The sequence below is a fragment of the Eubalaena glacialis genome, chromosome 3, assembly GCF_028564815.1.
Source record: "Eubalaena glacialis isolate mEubGla1 chromosome 3, mEubGla1.1.hap2.+ XY, whole genome shotgun sequence".
NCBI lineage: Eukaryota > Metazoa > Chordata > Mammalia > Artiodactyla > Balaenidae > Eubalaena > Eubalaena glacialis.
The window spans coordinates 141,859,586-141,880,804 of NC_083718.1; the positions used below are offsets into that span (position 1 = coordinate 141,859,586).

At 42.9% G+C, this 21,219-nt stretch overlaps 1 pseudogene; it reads right to left on the reverse strand.

The window, feature by feature from the left end:
* Positions 1 to 968: 968 nt before the first annotated feature.
* LOC133088530 (phosphatidylinositol N-acetylglucosaminyltransferase subunit P-like) lies at positions 969 to 1,350 on the reverse strand (annotated as a pseudogene).
* Positions 1,351 to 21,219: the final 19,869 nt, after the last annotated feature.

Here is a 21,219-nt window from a genome sequence, read left to right on the forward strand (position 1 = left end):
TCCTAAAAAAAAAAAAAAAAAGCTTTCCTGAAAGCCATTGGGAGTTCGGGTGTTTTGAGCACTAGCTGCCCTGGACTCCTTGCTTGGCACCCTGCACTTTCCTTCAGCACAACCCAGTGTCAGTGGATTGGCTTTACTGCATTCAGGCGAGTTGACCCAAGTTTGATCGGTAACAGATCCCAATGTTTGTCACAGGGCCCAGCAGTAAGGGCAGGCATGCATCATGGCTTGGATATAGATGAAACATGGCCAAAATTCAATTCACCAGTCACTCGATTTATTGCACACAGTTAGCACACAAGACACGTTAGTCAAAGTAGGGAAAATAGAAAAGGGGGTAAGGACCTCTCCAATGAAAAGCCTGGGCAGGAGACATCTCAGCAGGAGCAGTGGTCTCCAGTCCACAATGGGTCTCCAGACAAGTGGGAGTGGGAAGTGGCCCTCTGCTGTGAGAGGGCCTCTGGCAGCATCCCTCTGCAACAGCTCTCAGCAGGTGGAGTCAGGTCCTCAGTGAAGCATCTCATTTTAAGGAATAACACATTTACCCCAGGGGAGGGGGCCTTGACTCATCAGTTGCTTCTTCTGTTCCAGTGACTTATGTCACCCATCAAACTTCTCTTCGTTTATCCCTCTAAGACATCCTCAGTCCTCCAGCAGACTTTTCAAGACAACAAATATGGAAGTTCACACTGGGACCACTGGGACTCCATTTTGAACAATTTTACATGTCTTAGCTTAAATCCTTCAAGTGTCACACAAGATGAGTATGGATCCTAACACAAAAGAAATCGTATTATAACATCATTTATAACTAATATTTGAGAACATTTATAATATTAATGGTACTTAATCTAAGAAGTTCAATTTACATTTTGTTTTACATCTCAATAAGAGAGACAGTCAAATTAACCATGGTCAAAATTATAAGGCCAAAAACTTATAACTGCTTAGTGTTCATATATCTACATTCAGTTTTTGTTGTAAATTTCCTCGGCTGTAGGAAAGAACATATGGTTCACTCCATTGATAGGAATTAGATCTTAATGCTGAGATGGCTTCTTCTTGGTATTTCTTCTGTGATTGTATGAATGGAGTTGAGTGGCGAGGTACTCATCATGTTAATTTAAAAAAGAGCACACAGCCAATTATTATAGTTATAAAGAGGTAGACAGGTAATGCATCTGCCCAGTATTTTTGAGGCCGAAAGGTTAAGCCTAAGAAGTTTAGCTGGCATTCAGGAATAAAAGCCTACATGAGATATAGTATGATGCCAAATTGGAGGGTTAAAAAAAGAACAGAGCATTTATGAATTGCTCTTCCCAGCAACAGCCATGGTGAAGTTTCTACCATTTTCCCCGTGGCTTTGCATATTCTCAGTGTTGTGTCTGTGCAAGAGGGTGAGAGAAGAAAAACCCAAGGGAAAGATCATGGAGCCACAGACCCCCACCCACATGCTGTGGCTCCCGCATAGTTTTAAGAGACTTGGTTTCCAGGGTCTCAGCTTCCATATGTATCTAAAGCTGATCTCCTTGAGAAGGTGACTGAGGTATGACCTTCCCCTCTCTCTTTCTCAATCTTTCTTTTCTCTCTTTGCAAAATGATTACTAGATTCATTATGGCGGCATTTCTGCCTGGCATAAAAATCTGGTTGAGGGTGCCGGCTTCTAAGTAGGAATCCGTAAGAAGCCCAACCTGGAGGCTTCCATGAGAGATATTGAAAGAAGAGGTACTTCATCTCATCCAGGCAACAAGCCTCTCCATCCAACCATTGATCCATCCATCCGTCCATCCACTCATCCACCCATTCCTTTCATCTGTCCACCCACCCTTCCCTCCCTCCCTCCCTCCGACACACCCTGTCTCTACTGGACTGAGAATCAGAAGTGAGATACATGTCCCCAGGATGTACGTTAACACCATTATTTGAACTGAAATGTGAACTCCAACGTTTCCTGATAGAAAGTATGATTTGTCTCATGGGACTGGCTTTGCCAGTTAGGTTATAAGGAGAACACTTTCCATAAACTGGAAGAACTAAATCTGTTTTTGATAAAAAATACACTTAAGGTATGTTCAGAATACCAAAACACTAGAAAATATAACCTTTGAAACTATCAATATTTAAATTTATGATTGAAAAATTGTAGGTGTCAACCTAAAAATGTGTTTTGTGAGGAATATGAGCAAAAAGTCCTGGAAAACCACTGGCCCTTAGTCCCCTACCTGGTCCAGAATGATCCTAGGGAATCACTTTGGAAGTAGAGGATGAGCTTCCCAGGGGGTTTGAGCAAACAGGCTGAGCCTGGCACTGGGCTTCTTGTCTGGCACCGGTTCATCTTTGAGTCTGACCAGCTCTTCAGCCTTGTCTGGACTGTCAGAAATGAAGATTTTGTCTGGTTCCAGCTTGATTATCAAGTTGACACCCCTGCCACCTGCCAGGACACCCTAGACCCGAAAAGGAGAGTCATTTCTGGACTTGCTGCACCAGAATGTTGAAGAAACCCAGCTTGGAGCCAGAGCTAAGACTTATTCTTCCTGGGATGCCCTTCCTCACCCTAATTCTACTCACTTTGCTAGGTTAATCAACTCATTTGTCAAACATTTAGTGTGTACATACTGTGTGCCGAGCACTGTTTTTTCTAAGTTCTGCTTTGATGACCCTCTGCCTCTCTAAGAGGAAGCCTTGCTTGATGCTCTAGCCTGAATTAGGAACTCTTCTGAGTCCCAGAGTCCTGGGACTTCTGCTATTAAGGCACTCATCCCTCCAGATTCAGGCTGTTGTGTTGAGACCTCCACTTCACCAGCTGTGTGACCTAGAGTAAGTTAGCAAACTCCTCTGTGCTTGCATTTCTAAAATTTATAAAGTGGGCCAAATAGTATCTACCTCATGGTGTTGGGAGAACTTGAGATAATTCAGTTGAAGTGCCTTTCACGATGCTTAGAATTCAGTAATACATACATATTGCAACAAGTTTGTTAAATACGTGAAAGTGTAAAGAATCAAAGAGACCTCCAACATTTGATGCACAATCTTTCAGATTTTTTCTAGGATTTATGTACTTAGATAAAATATGAACCTCTTACAGCAGTGAACTTTCATTCTTTAGGGATTTTGATGAGATTTGAGTTAAAAATAAAAACAATTGGGGAAGAATCATATATTATTCAAGCTTTCCAGCCTTGAAGATGAAATCTCATCAGGCAAGTTTCTTAACCTCTTTGTACGTCCATTTCCTGCAAAACGAGAAATACTGTGCTACCTACTTCATAGATTGTTGACTAAATGAAGTAAAATATGCAAAAATGCTTAGAATAGTGCTATGGTAAGACTCCTATAAACGTTTGCTCTTAATATTGTTATTATCATTTGTTTAAACTTCTGGCAGTTTTTTTTTTTTTCTCAAATAGGTCTTACACATTTTCTTTTTCCATTTTTTTTTTCTTCCTTTGGTTAATATTATTACTGGGTAATAATTATTTTCATCACCATTGTGAATGATATTTTCCCCCCAGTCTATGGCTGATATGGAGGAAAGCGGTAGCTGATAGCCTATGGCTAGTAGCTCATAGTCTAGCATCTCCTGGGAAAGACAGATCTTGTAAACAGATTAATTTTAACACAACATGTTATTGAAAAGGTAAAGGCAAGCATGGGTTCTAGGAATGACAGAGAAGGCTGTCAGCCACACTTGCAGGGAAGGGCTGGGCAAGGTTTCTTGGAAGCTGTCATAGGGAGCTGGGTCTTGAAAGACAAGGCGTTTTGCACCTGTAGTTGGTGCTCCCATCACTACTTCAGTGGAGGTGCCAAGGTGGTGGGTTCTCCCGCTGATGCCAGGACTCAAAGTGTAGGCAAAAGAAGAGAAGAGGCTGGGGAGTCTGTTGCATCCATCTCTACCTGCCCTGGAATTAGAGACCCTCTCCCTTTGCTTTTCACTCCTGTTGTTCCTAAATTCCACAGAGACCCACCCTAAGTTAACCCACCCTGACTTTGCAGCCAAGACAAAACAAGGGGTTGGGTAGAGCTTTCCTTTGGGGTGTAGTACTGTTCTAGCCCAGAGGACATATCCTAACCTACTCATCCTTCTCTAGAGGAGAGTGGATTCTATGAAGAAAGGATGCCTAATCCCATCCCATAGTAAAGATTCTAGTTTCTCATTTCAGGGTGAGGATGCTCTCCTGGATTTACTTAATGAGATCAAGCAATTTCTTTTGAACAAGATTTCATTCTGATGACGTAGATCAGGTAAATGGAAAACCTGCGCCATCTTCTGGTCACGTAGCTTTCTTGAGACATTGTTCTTGTAAAAACATTTTTATTGAAGTATAGTTGACGTACAATATTCTGTAAGTTACAGGTGTACAGTATAGTGATTCACAATTTTAAAGGTTATACTCTATTTATAATTCTTTAATATTAAACACAGGTTTTTTTCCTCTCCCTTAGTTGCTAAATCTGAAGTTTTGCCAGCTTCAGCATGTATTCAATGAAGACTCACCTGAGCAGTTAGGTGAAAACGCAGATTCTGATACCTAAGTGTGCACCTGCCTGCACCAGGATCCTGATGTAAACTGTTCATGGCCCACACTCTTGAGAAACAGTAAAAATAATGGGATGAATGCCAAAATATAAAATGGATAATGGGTTTTTTAAATTATTTTATGATTTAAAAAGAAACCACTTTTGGGGAATTCCCGGGAAATGCAGTGGCTAGGACTCAGCGCTTTCACTGCTGTGGGCCTGGGACTGGTCCCTGGTCGGGGAACTAAGATCCCGCAAGCTACAAAGCATGACCAAAAAAAAAAAAGAGAGAGAAAAGAAACCACATTTCTGTTAAAGTGTAAAAGTTTGGAAAGTACAGAAATATTAGAGATGAAAATTAAAATCACATATAATCCCATGTAAAGCACCATTTTATAATCTAATTTTTGTGCCTTTCAATTTTGTGTCTCCAACAAAAATTTCTTCAAAAATATGGTTTGAACTAGCTGCATCATTTTCGACTAGGTGGCTCTGTGCCATGTCATGTTTAACTGTTCCCACATGGGTTATGGAAGACCTTTAGGCTGTTTTCACTATGATAAATCATAGTATGGTATTGGTATGACCATCCATTTACATTTACATTAATCTTTGTGTACAACTTTGATTATTTCTTTCAGGGGTACTAGGAATGACTGTGGTACAGATTGATTCTTGATAATATTGCCGGCTCATTGTTTCCTGACTTAATATGTTAGGTAGAATGTCCAAAGCATGGATTGCAGAGGTGAAAGGAGTCAATTCCTCTACAAACATGACAGCCTCTAAGTAGAATCATAAAGCCTATCCTTCCAAATGGTTTCCAGATTTTGCAGCCCAAGAGATATTTCCTCTCCAGGTATATGTTTTACTTCTGTTCTTTGTTTTCCATTTTCCTTTTCCCCAAGCTAAAGAAAATCTTCAATTTCAATGATTTGTTATTCATTATTAGCCTAATTTTAATGAAGAGATACAATAATAGGAGAGTGTGGTGAGAAAAAGAAATAATATACATTTTTCATAATTGAATGTTATGTAACATACCAAGTTAAGTTCAATGTTATTGAGTGCTGACTTGACCAGGCACTGTGTTAGACCTCATGAGTGTGAAGTAAGCAACGATCTAATTCATGACCTAGAGAGTGACATAGGTATGAAAATAGTTACAAAAAGGAGTGATGTATGCACTAATAAAGCAATGCACAAGATACAGTTATAGTAATAATAGTTACTTTTACTATGTGCCAAGCACTGCTGTTTTTATATCTATGTCAATTCATTTAATCATCCTATGTTATGTTAGCCTATAAAATAGGTATTATTCTTATCATCATCTTCCCTACTTTACAGATGGGGATACTAAGACAGAGTAACTTGCCCAAAGTTCAAAGAGCCAGGATTTGAATCTAGGTGATCCTGCTCCAAAGTCCATGCACATAACCGCTAAACAATAACGTCTCTCTGTAACAGCAAGGAGGGAAGGATTATAACTCTGGAGGATCAAGAACAATTTAAAAAATTAATACTTTCAACTAATGTTAATTGAGCAACTACTACATGGCAAGCAATGTGCAAAGAGCTGGATGGACATACAATGCTGAAAAAGGTAGTCATGGTCCCTGTCTTCTTGAAGCTTGTGCCAATATAAAGAAAAACACACAACATAAGAGTTGCGAGGTTCAGTTTTATTCTGGGACCTTACTGAAGACTATAGCCTGAGAAGAGTTCCTCAAATAGCTCTGAGGAACTGCTCCAAAGAGGAAGGGGAAGAGGCCAGTATAAATATGATTTTGGCTGGGGAACATGTGCAGTCAACCATATGTCTCAGCAAAAGATTACTGCCAGTCATGAGGGACAGTATCTTAGTTAATGATTTTAGTGCTTTTGTATGTTTGGGAAGATGCAAGAGTTCATAAAAATATTAAAATATATATATCTAATTTTCTAAGGGTTTATTTCCAAAGCACAGAGTGTCACATCCTGTTCTTCGTCCTGAATTCCTCTCAGGGTGCACTGTTGGTCAGTGACTGCAGTGCCTAATGATTTGATGATCCTTGTAGAACTGGAGAGTGGGCAACATTCTTTGTTTTACACTTGCAATCTAGAAGGGCAGCCATAGAGTAAACAAACAAAAACACAAATGAATACACAATTGCCTACGTGTCATGAAGGCAAATAACCAGGTAATGATATAAAAATACTAACACCAGGATGAGGAGGGGGTACTCGGTTATGGCGGTGTCATGAATGACCTCTCTGAGGAAACACAAATTCTGGGGCTGAAGGAAGAGGAGGAGTTAGATACAAAAGTGGGAAGAACTTGAGTTCAGGTCCTGGGGTCAGGAGCTTGGGGCAAGAGGAACTGAAACAGTGTTGCAACAGCAAGGGAAGTACTAGTGAGAACAGATCATTCTAGGCCATGTTAAAAGAAACTGAATTTATCCTAAGGTGAACCAAGAGTTTGAAGCAGGGGAGGGGAGGAGGTTATAAGGTGCCATTAACATTTCAAAAAGGTTATTCAATTTTATGGAGTATGAATTGAAGGTTGAGAGACTGAAAACTGGAAGAGCAGTTAGAAGTAGTTCCAGGCACGAAATGATGGTGGCCTGGACCAGGCTGGTGGCTCTGGAGACGGAGCATTCCTGGGCTGCAGGAGGAATGTGGAAGCTGGGCCGGGCAGGGCCCGTTCTGCACTGACAGATCTGTCTACTGGAAAGTTTGTTCCTAAACTTCTACAATCCCAGGTGCCCACATGTGCATGGCTTTACCTATAAATTTGTTCTTTCTTTAAAACCTATTATGCAAAAAAAAAAAATCCCTCTTATATAAAAAGGAAAGACATCAAAGTTGGGTGAGCCTCACATTGACAGCTCTAAAGCTTGAGTTCTCAATTGTCTCAGATACCAATTTGCTTGTTGCTCCGTGGGTGCGTCATGGAACCTCCCCGGGCCCCACTTTCATCATCTCCAGAAAAGGAAATCATCATACAACCTACCTCCTGGGGGTGTTGAGCAAGGAACAGTTGATGGAAGTTTTGGAATCCAATTTGTAATCCATAAAGACTGTCTACCGAAATGGCACAGCAAACTTCAGTACAACGTTGTAATTTATAAGAGAGGCTCAGAGTCCTAGAGCTGGATATCGATGTGGGACGGTGTTGCTCAGAGAGAATGGAGCAAATAATGATCTAAAATGCTTTCAGTGGGTCTATTTTGATCTCAATGCACATTTAAAGAGCAGAACCCCACATTAATAAATGTTCTAGCCGGGTGCTTCTCAAACTTTGATGTGCATATAAATCACCTGGAGAGCTTGTTAGAACGCAGTCAGTCTGCGAGGACAGGGGGCTGGAGAGTCTACATTTCTAACCAGTTCCCAGGGGATGTTGACGCTGCAGGGCCACACCACACGTGCAGTAGCAAGACTCTGGCCTATCCTGACCGTTTATATATTAAAATGCTGCCTCTCGATATTCTGTCTCAGTGTTTCCTTGCATTTCTCTGCTCTCAGCTCTTGGGAATTTGCAATGTGGGTCTTATTTTCTATTGTGTTTCTGCAGAGAGCAGTAAGGGGGTCCGTGTCCTGTGTTGCCAATTTAGGGTCTGTTTCTGCATCTCATATTGGGGTGGCAAATTTTATCTGGTCATATTTCTTATAATTATATCATTCGAATCCAGCTATAAAAAAACTGCTTATTGACCAGAGAAGGCAAACTGGTTTTCCTAGAGTTTCAAGCCATTGAGTCATTATCAGAAAGACTTTTCCACCCTTTCTGAGATTTTAAATAAGTTTCTTTTCATGTTGAGTATGGAACGTGAATACATGATCTCATCACTTAACCATTCCATTCCATTGGAATGTCTGAGCCCAGAGCATGGTGAGATGAACAAGCACAGCCTGCCTCCCTGTCATTGTCACTGCTCTAGAATTCATTCCACAAATATCTGCTGAAACTGGCCCAGTGCCTGACACTGTTCCCAGCACTGGCTTTTGGAAAGCAGCTGTGGTCCCCTCTAGAAAACCAGTGTCTAAGGTTACCATGATCCCAATCCCAGGCTTTCCAGGACTTTAAGCCAAGGTTTCACTGATTAATACATTTATCAAGTGTCTGACAGCACAGCTGCCAAGGAACATAAATCAGGCTCACTGGAGACAGGAATTAAGCTCAGGCCTGGGGAGAGACCCACAGGTACTTTAACTTCCTTCACTGCCTGCATGGGAGCTTGCAATCGGCTTTAGGAAGACAAGACACACTTGCTAACAGTAAAGAATAAGACCAGATAACACAGTTCATTCCACAGATATTTCTGGAGTCCCCAGAAGTGTCCCCACTGTGTGCAGGTGCTGGGCTTGAATTAGAAACATCACAGTGACACAGTTCAGACGGCCACTTCATCTACTTGGGGAAACAGAATGGTGAGAAGGAAGCCTAGAACACTACAGGCGTACCAACAATGTGCACCAGAGCTGGTCTTAGGAAGTCAAGGGAGGCTACTAGAGAAAGAGGAGTCTAATTGAAAATGTAAAGGGACTTCCCTGGTGGCCCAATGGTTAAGAATCCGCCTGCCAATGCAAGGGACATGGTTCGATCCCTCGTCCGGGAAGATACCACATGCCGCGGAACAATTAAGCCCATGTGCCACAACTAATGAGCCTGTGGTCTACAGCCCACAAGCCACAACTACTGAAGCCCAGGCACCTAGAGCCCATGCTCCACAACAAGAGAAGCTACTGCAATGAGAAGCACGTGCACCGCAAGGAGGAGTGACCCCTGCTCGCCGCAACTAGAGAAAGCCCACGCGCAGCAACGAAGACCCAACGCAGGCAAAAATAAATAAATAAAATAAATAAATTTATAAACAAAAAAAAGAAAATGTAAAGATTAGTGGATGTTAGCCAGAAAAGGAAGAGTACTGAGAGGTTAGGAGAGGACAGAGTGTGTCAGGCAGAGAGACCAGTGTTGCAAAGGCTGAAAGATTTGAGAGCCGGCATTTGGGGACCTTCATTCAATTAGATAGAACTAGCATGTAGAGTTTGAGAGAGATGCTGAGATAAAAGAGTGGGTTTGGAAGAGATGAGACTGAAAATATATGGCGACCAGATCATAAAGGGCCCTAAAGCTGTGATAAGTCTTTGTTCTAAAGGCAATGAAAAGTTATTGAGTTATGATTGAAAAATTCATTCAACTAACTTTCATTTAACACAGATTTGTCAGGTACTTACTCCCTTCCAAGTACTGTGTTTGGGGATGGGGACATGCTGGTAGTCAAGTTAGGCACAGAACACACAGTTTAGCAGAGAAGAAAGACAAACAAGTCCTTCTGGCCCAGAATGATGCATGTTGCAACTGGGTAAGTACAAGGTGTGATGGGAACACATAGGTGGGACCCTCAGCCTAGTCCAAGGGTAGAGAGGGGGTCAAGGAAGGCTTCCCAAGGAATGTTTAAGCTATCTGAAAGATGGCTAGGCATTAGCCAGGCAAAGAGGAGCTGAGGAAGCATGCATAAAGCCTCAAGACAGGGGAGAACACTAACTTGGGACATTAGAAGAACTCCAGTCTTCCTGGAGTAGAAAAACTGAAGGATGGCAAGATGAGACCAGAGAGAAAGTCACTGTAACAAGACTTGAAGGAAATAGGAACATAGTAAGCGATGCTCAGATTTACATTTCAGAAAGAACACTAGAGTTTTTGGGGGCATGAGTGACATTTATTCAACAAACATCTGTGGACTATCTATTCTGGGTCCTAGGCTCCAGAGTTCATGGTTTGGTGGAGGAGACAGACGTAGGCTGACAGCAGCTATGCGATAGGATGAATAATGGAAGTCTGAGTCATGCTGCAGAGACTGACTCGGCCAGAGGGAGTCAGGGAAGCCTCCAGAGGCGGTGGCTTTTGAGCTAAGCCAGCGGGATGCATAAGAGTTTTCCCAGGCATTCTAGATAGAACAGCAGGTGTAAAGATGTGGAGTGTGAAAGAGCACGGCCTGCTCTTTCAGAGTCATTTCACGATGACTTGGGTTTAGGTTGCAAAGGGGAATGACTGGAGAGGATATTTGAGAAGAAGGTCAGTAGACACATCTCACTTGTTGACTTGTATGTTGACATTAGGGATTTGAACTTGAGCCTGTAACTTGAGGGGAAATCACAGAGTCCTTGGAGAATCTGAAGCTCTCTTTGGAAGAATGCACATATGTGCCAAATATGCATATAATCTCAGGGATTCAGAAATCTGCAGTTAAAATCTCACTGCTCTGGGCAGTGGGGAGCCACTGAAGAATGTCTAAACTGTGGAGCCACATGATCAGATTTGCACTTTAAAATGATCACAGGGGGAGGGTGGAAAGAGACTGGAGACAAAAAGATCTGCTAAAAGTTCTCATAATACACGAGGTATAAAGCTGTAAGGGCTGTTCGTCCTGGTGTCAGTAGGGATAAAGAATAGGGCCCTATGGGAAAGGCATAAGGAGTGGACATGGGCCAGGATGTGATGACAAACTGGATGGTGGAGAAGGGTCTAAAATGAGTGACAGGAAAATGGTGGTGTCACTGTCCCTAATATCTGTTCTTCCCATCATCCTTAGTAATAGAATCCCCAACTTTTAGCTGGACACATCACTACCCAGAGTAGAGACTATCTCCCAGCCTCCCTTACAGCTTGATGTGGCCACATAACTAAGTTCTGGCTAATGAGACATGAGTGAAGCGATGTGTGCAAACTCTGGCTCCTGCATTTAAAGAAGGAAAAAAGTGCATTTCTCCCTTCCCACTGGCTGGAATGTGGTAGCGATAAATCTTGATCCATGAAGATGAGGCCAGCTCTCTAGGGATCATAGAATTAGAAGTCAGAAAGAGCTTAGGCCCCCCAACACTGTAAAGCCATCAAATCTGCCCCTGACTGTTTATTCCCCATTTGATATGTGAGCAAGAAATAATTCTCTAACTTGTTTACACCATTGCACATTTGGGATCTCTGTTGCAGGAGGAGCTGGACAAATGCACTCAGCATCCCATGACAGTCTCAAGGGTCTAAAGCTGAGGTTATAAGGGCTGGGAGAAAATATTTGCAAATGAGGTGACCCACAAGGGCTTAATTTCCAAAATATACAAACAGCACATACAACTCAATAACAAAAAAACCAAAAATCCCAATTGAAAAATGGGCAGAAGGCCTAAAGACACATTTCTCCAAAGAAGACATACAGATGGCCAATAGGCACATGAAAAAATGCTCATCATCACTAATTATTAGAAAGATGCAAATCAAAACTACAGTGAGGTACCACCTCACACTGGTCAGAATGGCCATCATTAAAAGTCTACAAATAACAAATGTTGGGCAGGGTGTGGAGAAAATGGAACCCTCCTACACGGTGGTTGGGAGTATAAACTGGTGCAGTCACTATGGAGAACAGTATGGAGGTTCCTCAAAAAACTAAATATAGAGTTGCCATATGATCTAGCAATCCCACTCCTGGGCATATAGCCAGACAAAACTATAATTCGAAAAGATGCATGCACCCCTATGTTCATAGCAGCACTATTTACGATAACCAAGACATGGAACCAAACTAAATGTACATCAACACATGAATGGTTAAAGAAAATGTGGTATATTTATATATACACACACACACAATGGAATACTACTCAGCCATAAAAATGAATGAAATAATGCCATATGCAGCAACATGGATGGACCTAGAAATTATCATATTAAGCGAAGTAAGTCAGAAAGAGGAAGACAAATACTATATGATATCACTCATATGTAGAATCTAAAATATGACACAAATGAAAGTATCTAAGAAACAGAAACAGACTCACACCCATAGAGAACAGATTTGTGGTTGCCAAGGGGGAGGGGGTGGGGGAGGGAAGGATTGGGAGTTTGGGATTAGCAGGTGCAAACTATTATATATAGGATGGATAAAAAACAAGGTTCTACTGTATAGCACAGGGAACTATAGATCTGGAGCAGGATGGGAGCAAAGCCCAGGCCCTGTCTGTGCTCTGCCTGCCCACAGAGAGGATGCACGCAGGTCTGCTTTCCACCCCCCTGCTGGCTCAGCAGGACTGATGTGGCCATTCCTCATTAGAGGACTAAGATTCTGATCACCAATTCCAGTGTGTGGGGTTTTCCCCTCATCCAAGCCATTCTTGCATACCAGCTGGGCGTCCTACCTTTCAACTTAATTCTGACATTATGTACCTGGAAACAGCATCAGATTCCACAAGTTAAGGGCTCAGTCCCACAAGAGTGCCCTGCACTTCAGTTGCCAATCACAAGCCCAAGTTGGCACCTGTGCTTTTGATGGACAGGCTATAGATTAGAGTTTCCCATGACCTCCTCCTTGGGTTCGATTAATTTGCTAGAGCAGCTCCAGAACTCAGAGAAATATTTACTTACTAGATCACAGGTTTATCAACAAAGGACATAACTCAGGAACAGCTAGATGGAAGAGATGCATAGGGTAAGGTGTGGGAAAAGGGGGCGGAGCTTCCTCATCCTCTCAGAGCATGCAACTCTCTGCATTTCCACGTGTTCACAAACAGGAAACCTCTCTGAACCCTGGTCCTTGGGTTTTTATGGAGGCTTCACTACACAGCCATGACTGATTAAATCATTGGTCACTGGTGATTGATCTCAATCTCCAGCCCCTGTCGCCTCCTCGGAGGTCAGAGGAGTGAGACTGAAAGTTCCAACCCTTTAATCCCATGGTTGGTTCTTCTGGCAATCAGTCCCCATCCTTAGGTGCTGTCCAAAGTCAGTCCTCAACATAACAAAAGACACCTTTATGGCTCTCATCGCTTAGGAGATTCCAAGGGTTTTAGGAGCTCTGTGCCAGAAATGGGACAAAGTCCAGATATATCTTTTTTATTATTAATCACAATATCACAGGGACACTGCAGGGGGTACTGCGGCTCTGCCTGTGACCAGAGTGAACCTGTGATTCTAGGCTCAGGTGTGAGATACTCGCGTGTACATTTAAGCCACGTCCTTCTTTCCAGCTGTGATCAGTAATAAAGTTGACATCTCTGGTGTCTCATCTCCCAGTGGTTTCCCAGCTTTGGAAATGAGAAAAGTAACGGTATTTATTGTCCCTGAACTCCTCCCCCAAGTCCCCCACACTCCCTGGTCAGCACATTGATCTTGTGGATGAGGCCCAGCCTGGTCTTATTGGTGAAATGGGGTGGAAAAGGGGGGGGGGGTGCGGCCACAGGCAGATGAAGGAATCTTGCCTGAAGGGGGTACTGCCAGACCCAAAGGATGTCTGAGCCTGCAGTGATACTAGTCGCTTCTGTTGAACAACTCCAGGGGGCGCCATTTCACTGTATTCTAGTGAACATCACCTTCTGCTGTTGTGTTCCAGGAGCTGCCATTCACAGATGGCACAATGGTGCCCCCGATAGGGCTGGAACAGGGTGCCCTGGGTCAGGGTGAGGTAGGACAGGGCCTCATTGGGGGGGAATTTGGGGCATCCAGGTCTCATGGTTCAGAGGTCTGGTCAGGCAGGCAGGTGGACGGACATGCAAGTAAATAAGACCATACCAAGGGGCAAGGTGTGCACACCAGGAGCCCATCCAGGAATCAGGAGGAGGGAGTCAGTGGTCCAAGGAGGGGCCCAGCCAGGGAGGAAGGAGGGTGACAATTCAGGATGGCACTATTATAAAGCCACCCGAGTGCCACCCCCAATCGACACGATCTAGGCTTAAAAGCACTCACAGCCCAGCAGGGAGTAGATATGGGACCTGAGGGATCAGCTCAGCCAGGGCCTCTCTGCCATCTCCTGGTGGCCCCAGGCACTTCTTGGCCTGTGGCAGCATAACTGCAATTGCTGCCTCCACCTTCGTGTGGCTGTCTTCTCCCTATGTGTGTCTTCACATCATCTTCCTTCTTGTATAAGGATGCCAGTCATACTGGATTAGGGCCCCCCTAAGTACCTTATTTTAACTGGATTACCTCTGTAAAGACTCTATTTCCAAATAAGATCACATTCTCAAATACTAGGGGTTAGGACTTCAATATATCTTTTGGGGGGGCGGGAGGGGGACACATTTCAACCCATAAGACATGCTTTTGTTCCTCTCTTCTTAAGATGCTCTTCCCTCTAGCTCTCACCTTTCCTCACAGCTAATGCCTACTTTTTCTTTAAGTTGCAACTCATTGTAACCTCCTCTGGGAAGCCTTCTGTGACCTCTGCCCTCAGCACCACTACAGATACCCACACAGCTAGAGGGATGATGTGCAGCCCTCGTACACTCCGCGTCAGTGTCACTCAACCTGTGGCTAGAAACTTTACAGTAATTTGACATTTTGCCATCAGTGGGCTTCGACTGTGTTTGTTTTTAATTTCATTGTCCTACTTATTCATTTTTATGGATGCTGTGGGTTGAATGGTGGTCCTCAAATAGATGTCCTTCTCCTATTCTCTTGGAACCTGTGAATCTGACCTTATTTGGAAAAAGAGTCTCTGCAGATGTGATTAAATTAGGATGGCAAGGGACTTCCCTGGTGGTCCAGTGGTAAAGAATCCACTTCCAACACAGGGGACGCGGGTTCGATCCCTGGTCGGGGAACTAAGATCCCACATGCCGCAGGGCAACTAAGCCCACGAGCCACAAATACTGAGCTCCCTCTAACCCATATCCCCTTTGTCTGAAGTCTGAATAGATTCCAGAACTCAGGGAAGGTTGAGATGACAAATAAGATTTTCATTGAATGCTGCCTTTCCCCCAAATAGCACCAGGACAACCTGTTGTTAAGACAAGACTGAGTTCATTCTTTTCTCAGTAAGACAGAGTCTTAGTAGTGTCTTGCAGAGGGGAAGGCAAAATTGGGAGACCTACAAGGTTTTGGTGTCTGGTTTCAGAAGCTCTTTCAATGAGGGGCTTGATTAGGATTGGGTAAGGATCATGAATTACGAGTTTGAGATTGATGGCCACTAAGGGAAGCAGCAAGGGTTCAAAGAATCTTGGGGAGTAAATTGTCAGTCAATGTGTTCTGTTGAAGAGTTGAACAATTGAATGATCATTTCAAAAGTTTTTTGGAAACTTCCAGGAGTAAACAATAGTTACTTCAACTTTCATCTTCTGGGCAAGACTTTTGTGAAATAGTCAACTTACAGTGATGCAGAGTGGAATAGGAAAGTCATGTGAATGTACACATTCAATGTGTGGGTGGAGATGGTTTAAGTTCTCACAAGTCAGGCAGCCCAACTGAGGGAGGAGAGAGTGGGGGATGCTCAGAGCTGGTGAACCCAGACACCTATCAGTTGCTTATCAGGATGCTAAAAAATAATTTTGCAACGAGAAGCTCCCGTCCCTCATAACCACATAACACAATAATGTCATTTGAATGCACGCTCACTGTTCTCTTGGCATTGACTTTTCGTCATTGACCCCAGGGGAAGCCCTTTGGTCTTTCTCCTCCACCTTCCCTCTCCTTCTGGCCCTGGCATAGCCTTGACTCAATCATGGGGCTAGACTAGGTGCCGAAAATCTGGTTAGGCTTCCCCTTTTCTCCCAGAGCCCACCATGGCCAGTGTGAGCACTTGCTGGTAGGCCAGTCACATATGACTGCATGGGTGGCTTTTTCCACACCCCTCTGGAAGCAGGAGACCTGCCCAGTGGCTTCCAAAGTGATTATCCTGTTGCAGACACCTGGCAAAACGAGCAGGCCTAGTGGGAGGGAATGCTGATGCATGTCGGAAAGGTCAAGCAATGCTCGTGAGCACACAGTCTCTGGTTGGGAAAGACAGGCACAGCTGGCCCCAGACAAGAAGACCTGATCTAATTTCTAAGCAGGAAGAACATAGCTCCCTGTGACAGAACACCAGGACTGATTTGCCTAGAAATGTATTGGGAGTGGGAGGTGAGGGATGATAACTAACATTTATTGAGGGCCTGCAGGGCATTCTTTACACATCATTTCATGGGAAAGCTCAGCATATCCTCAATCTTAGTAAATTGAATAATATTTTCAGTACTCTAAGAGAGACCTCTCTTTAAAAGAAATTTGTAGCAAATCTTCTCTAAAATGAAGGCTACATCCCCTGCTTTTGTTTTGTCCTCTAGGTGACTTCTCTTTGACAAACTGAAAAAAGGCACCAGTTAATATTTTCCGCTGAATACATGCTACCCAGATAGATAAGGTTAAATTTGACCTCCCGGTCCCAATAACAGAAACCGCAATTGCCTAATATTTTGTTTGTTAATTGTGAATAACATGAAAAGATCTGAAGGGTGAAGAGCCCATTCTCTCCAGAACCTATGTTCCATCAGTGCTTCCATTCTACTCTGTAACACTCACTAGTTTAGTATTAGCAATGAGGGCGCCCTCTAGATCGAGGAGTCTTCACCGAGGTTCTCCCCTCCTCCACCTGCTGGCAGCTTCGCCCTCGCTATTCCCTGTAGCTCAGCGTGGCTCTGCCCCTTGGCTTCTATGTCTGCTCTCCCTGGTTCTCCTCTCCAGATCCCCATCTCGGGGTCCTCTCTTTAAATCCCTTCAAAGAAAGTTTCATCCTCGACTCTTCCTCTCTTCCCCCCTCTCCCTTAGAACACTCAGGACTTCTATGATTATTTTCATGCAAACCACTTCCATCCTGCATGTCTGCCCTGACCCCTTTGAGCTCCATTCATCCCACCTGACTTGAGTTCAGATCGTGCAGGTGTGTCTGGTGTCCTGCCCTGTTCACTGTGTCTGACACCCTGGTCCTGGCATCTGCCAGAACCCCTTCTGAGCTCATGGCATTCTACCCTAAAATAGCCCATCAAGGGCTCCCCAGAGCCTATAGAAATTCTCTAAACTTTAGCCTTGTATTCAAGATTCAAGATTCAATGTGGTCTGGCTTCCAAACGCCTACCCTATCTGTCATACCCTCCAGCTAGACAACACCTCTATTCTTTCCCTACCTCTGAGAACTTCTTAAAGTGTTTCCTCAGCTATTACAACCTTTTCATGACCAATTTCTACATATTCAGTCCTCACCCAGGGTTCTTATCTAGTCCTTTGGGTTTAAGGCAGGGGTCCGCAACCCCCGGGCCGCATACCGGTACCGGTTCTCGGCCTGTTAAGAACTGAGCCGCACAGCAGGAAGTGAGCGGCGGCCAGTGAGCGAAGCTTCATCTGCTGCTCCCCATCGCTCCCCATCGTTCTCATTACTGTCTGAACCAGCCCCCCCCGCCCCCCCTGCCCCCCCCGCTAGCATTACCACCTAAACCACCTCCTCCCCCTCCACTGAAAAATTGTCTTCCTTGAAACAGGTCCCTGGTGACAAAAAGGTTGGGGGCCGCTGGTTTAAGGTACCAAAATCTCTTGGAAAGTACAGAAATCCCAAAAGGCCATCTCCAGTGTGTGTAATATCCTGGAAGGTCAACAGATGGCACATATCCACTACTTCAGAGGAAAGCCCAGTCATATTAGCTGCCATTACAGAAAAAAATACATGAGGGGAACTTCCCTGGCGGTCCAGTGGTTAAGACTCCATGCTCCCATTGCATGGGGCACGGTTCGATCCCTGGCCGGGGAACTAAAATCCCGCATCCCACACGGTGCAGCCAAAAATAAAAAATAAAAATAAAGAAAAAATACATGAGGACTCACCTATTTCAAAAAGTTAGAAAAGCAGTAAAATAAACCCAAAGAAAGTAGAATAAGGAGCCAGTAAGGTAAAATCAGAAATTAATGATTAAGGAAACAACAACAAAAAATAGATCTGTAACTCTAAAAGCTGGATTGCTAAAAAAATATGGGTGTCTCTGTAGCTAGCTTTAAAGAAGAAACAGAAAGAGGAAAAAGCACAAAACCACAAAATTATGATGGAGACTTGCCCCCATATACAGAGGAAATATAGATAGGTGTAAGACTATCATATACTATTATAATTAGTCTATTTGAAAACACAAATAAAATTGATGCTCCTCTATGAAAATATATATTACCAAAATTGGATTGGAAAGAGATGGAAAACCTAAAGAAGTTAATAACATAGAAGAAATTAAGAAAATTCTTCTCAGAAACTCTAGTCCCAGATCATTTCACATATGAATCTTTCAACTATTAAACAAACAGATGTTTCTGATGCTGTTTAAACTATTCAAGAGCACAGAGAAATATAGGTAATATCTTAATACATTTTTAAAAAATTAACAAATCATTTATCTACTAACCTAATGAAAACAAAGCTACAAAATAATTTTACTTGTGAATAGAAATGAAAAAGAAAAAATAGTCTAAAAATATATAGCTCCACCTATAAATCATATATATCAAATCAAACCAGAAATACATTAAAAGAGTAATACACCAATTCCAAGTGAGGTTCATCTCAGGAATCAAGAAATTAAGCATGGCTGCATATTAGGAAATTTAATAATATAAATTAATTTTAAATAAGTCAAAAGAGAAAAACCATAGGATTGCCTTCATAAATGTTGAAAATGCAGGTAATGAAATTCCTACACCCATTTCTTATAAACCTCTTAATAAAATGAAAATGTAGGGGTATTCCCTTATCTTAAGAAAACATTTCTCAAAACCAGAGCCAGGATGTGTTTAATATTTAAACACTAGAAGCATTTCTAATAAACTCAGATACAAGAGGGGGCCTGATAGTACCATCATTACTGGATATTGTTCTAGAAGTTCCTGACAGTGCAATTAGACAAGGTTGGGATTTAAGTGTGTAATTAATAAAAAAGAGGTTGCAAAACTGTCATTATTTAGAGATCATATGATTGTACATCTAAAAAGAAAAAAAAAAGAGAAACAGCTTAAACCTGCTAGAAAAATAAGAGGTGAGTAAAGACATTATTTACAAATTTAATATTAAAAGGCAATATTTTACTAAAAATAACTTCTATTAAAATTTTAGGTCAATTGGGCGATTGAGGTTGGCATGTATACACTGATGTGTATAAAATAGATGACTGATCAAAAAAAAAAAAAATTTAGGTCAAGATGGCAGATTGGGCACATTCTAAAACACTCCCTTCTATGCCTAAAACCTAGAAATGCTAGACAGAATATATTTAAAATATTTGAATATTAAAATAAGATACATGTCTCAAAGGCAAGAAAAGGGGATTCCCTAGGTGTCGGATATATACAGCAGTAGCTGAGGGTGTATAGCCCGCAAAAGGACCAGGGACAGAGAGACAGGCTGTAGGAGATGGGGTTAAAATGCCCACAGGCCTGGCATTTAATGAGGACTTGGAGCTGGAGCCAGGACCAAGCTGCCCATCCACAAACAGGAATCAGAATGTCTTTCCACTCACCCAAGTTCTCAGCAAGAAAAGAGAGTTAGTCTTCCCAGACTGGAATCATGAAATTGGAAACTTGGGTCTGCGCCATACACATGTGGGACCTGCATTCTCAAAGTAGCAAAATCCAGGCCAATCCACTAACATAAAAAAAAAAAAAAAAAATTATCTAGAGTCAGGCGATCCAGAATAGGACCTGAGCAGAGGCAACCAAATGGAGTTGCCCCAAATGGAGACCCCCACAAGCCAAGTCACATGAGTAGAAATATCTTGGGCAAGAATTATACATGTGAGGAAGCCCAATGCCATTTAAGTACAATCTACACACTCCCAAAGAAGTAAAGGTACTAGAACAATCTAAAAGAGAAATTAAAATAAGTACACTTGAGATGTGTGGATAAAGAAAGAATAGCACCAATAAGCATAAATAGGAGGTAACGCTCTACCACCATGACTCAAGCCAGTAAGGCTTCCGGCCTTAGTCACTTGCTCTGCCAGAATCTGTTCTCTCCGACAATCTCCTAGATGAGATCCCCGAAGGACCACCTTCACGGCCCCAACTCCCCCTGCCCATTTGATGCGATTTCCCCCTTGGGATACTTGGATGTCAAGGTGCCATCATCCACTCCAACAGCATTTCCTAAATATGAATTTCTAATAGAAAGGTTGTAGAAGGGGCTTAATCCATTTCTACCTAGAAGATCCTTGTTTCCTTAAGCCACCCTGCCCCCTCGATCTAGAGCTCAGCAGACGAAGGGATAGCTGGAAGGGGCAGTGACCTTAATGCAAACACAGAAAAAGTTCTATTACACCCTTCCCTCAAGGCTTCCCAGGGCCTTTTCCATGGTGAATTGCTTCCGGATTTGTCTGCTGTTGTTTTAAAATTCCAACTCAACAGCCATCCTTTACATTTTGTTTTTAAATTCAAACCCAATTCAGTATGCAGAATAATTTGCATATATGAGCTTATTTAATTTGGGTACACCTTTCTGCATACCAGGAACTGGGAAGACAAACATTTTAATTTTCTAGAAAAATATACAATAGTAAACCTAGTGCCTAAAACCTAAGAGTCTGCCTTGCAAAATCAAGAATGGCGTGGTATTATCCACTGCCTTGGGGGAGCCACAGTTCTGCTCCCAGCATTGGCACAAGGATCCAGCTCTACAAGCTGGGCTCAGACCCATTGTGCCCAAGCACTTTCTGATCCCTGGGAACCCATGGCCAGGCAAAGCCTGCCTCACTCTAATTTTATTGAATTGGGGCCTTTCTGCTGGAAAATTGTCTCATTGCTTTTATTCAAGCCCAAGATGTCCAGCACCCCCCGATTTCATGTGTGTGCTGCTGGGTCAGCTTGACCTTTCCAGCATTCATTAGCGTTCACCCCAGCCAGGCCTGCTGGTTTCCCTGACAAGCAGCAGGTTTGGAAAAGGTTACCA